We start from the raw sequence: 2,156 nt of genomic DNA, 5'->3' as shown, positions 1-2,156 counted from the left end.
AAAAACCATATTTACACAATAACTGTCTTGATGGGAATATATTGTGTAGAATTTTGAATTTTAACTGTTTCACTTTGTTTTCTGCCACGGTCTCGTGTTGAAGAAGCCATATTGACTCGCCATTCCATAGTTCTCCACTCGAACGTCAGCTATAGTTTTAATAATTGCCGTTTTTCTCTTTAATATTGAATAAAAATAGTCTGTACTGACTTTGGGGTCATTTACTGATAATCTTCCAACAGCTGGAATTTCAACCTTATGCTTTGGCCTTATGGTACTTAAGTTTACGTTTATATTCGCTAAGAAAGAGCTCAATGCTTTGTCCAGCTTATTCCTTACAATATAATTGTCATAATCAAGACCGACTTTAAATTCATTCAGTATGTCTCTTAGCGATAAAATTTGCCTTCGTTGTTCAGAACATCTCCGATAAACACAGTACCTGCTGATTTGCAAGCATCAAACTACAACGACATTTTTATTATTCCAAAAGGATTTTGTTAGCTGGTTCGTCATCTTCATTACTAATTTCCTTTCAAGCATCTAGCATTTGTTTGTAGAATTCTGGTAACTCTATATTTAATTTGGATGAACTATGGTTACAGTAAAGAAGGAATCCCAAAGATCCAATCTGGTTAAACACATCCTTCATCATCAATTTCAGTAACCAGGTTCGCCCCCTCCCCCCCCCCCCCCCAAAAACGCCTTATCCACAAGAACTTTAAACACCTTATTCATAATACTAAAATCTACTGCACTGACACCTCCTGCTGACAACTTATTTATCATAGTTATTCTTTTTGTTCCTACTTGTTACCCCATATAAAACTTAAACAGCTTTTGACTGATTTGATCACAGTAACCTCGATTAACAGGTAACACACTATCCCGATATATCAATCTGGAAACACTTTCGATCTTCGATAGCAGTACTTGTATACAAAGTATGTTGAATTTCTTCCATTTCATATATTTAAGCGCTTGCTTGGCTTCTGTAAGTTGGGTACAACATTTTCTTCATGCAATTTCTTTAAACGCAAACCGACAGGAAATAATGGAATGAGTATGAATGAATGAACGATCGTGTTTTAAGGTCGTACTTAACTGTTTTCCAGTCGTATGACCACGTAGAGTCATTAGGTGTGTGTACAAATACTCTGTCTTCTTATGGCCGTGCAAGTCCTTGCCGCCAGTGCTGCCGCCCCTGATGTATTATGCCAATAACTCCAGACATGACATCCCACCCTGTCACATTATACTGGCACTGGGCCAACCAGTTCCGTTTCCTTGCTCTTACCTCTCAGTGCCGTGTGCCAAGCAAGACAGTAACAAGTACAATTTGTTCAAATCTTTGGTATAACCACCCCGGGTTTGATCCCGATCTTGAAAAAAATTTGAATTATTTTGGTATGACAACATCGTTATGTCTACATCCCTTTGGGGAAATACTTTTCTATAGGCAATGCCCACCGAAAGTCCCAAGGTTCCTTCAGCACTGGATACATGTACATATATATATACCATTTCAAAAGTTCGCATACAGAAATCTCCCAGCAACACGCCATATATGAAACAACAAACCTGACGTGTACGGAAATAAAATCTAAGTAAGGAGATTCATAAAAATGGCTCTTGATCATGCAGTTGTGGTTTAGATTATAACTAGTGGCGCTCATATCCCAATTAGGCCAGCGTCACGACGAAATAAAACACACAGTTTGGTGCCCTTTATGGAACAGCCTTTCATGGGTACTGTTTGCAAAACTGTATCATGGCGAGTTTACGCGTCACTGCATCAGCATATTGGCGAGTCTAAGCCAGACGATTGTAACACTTTAAGTTGTTTCCTCAACAACATTCGTTCGTACATGCGCAGTAAAGTAAATAATGAATCGGACAAGTACCGGTAAATATTTGAAAGATAAAGTCTTAATTTTTAAGAATAACCAGCAGAATAAACACATCCAAGATCATACGTAAGCGTACTTTGAAATCAGATGTTTTCAAAAGCTCTTATAATGATCTGAGAAATTCATATTTCCAAGCGTGTTGAATAAGTTTGCTTTTAGGTGTTTGTTATGCCAGCGATTCTTAGACAAATGAGACAGAAAGACTTTCTAAACTATTCAATGCAAGATCTTATGTATTTAGCATAC

Source organism: Liolophura sinensis, chromosome 1 (genome assembly GCF_032854445.1).
Source record: "Liolophura sinensis isolate JHLJ2023 chromosome 1, CUHK_Ljap_v2, whole genome shotgun sequence".
Lineage (NCBI taxonomy): Eukaryota > Metazoa > Mollusca > Polyplacophora > Chitonida > Chitonidae > Liolophura > Liolophura sinensis.
This window is presented reverse-complemented; position numbering follows the sequence as displayed.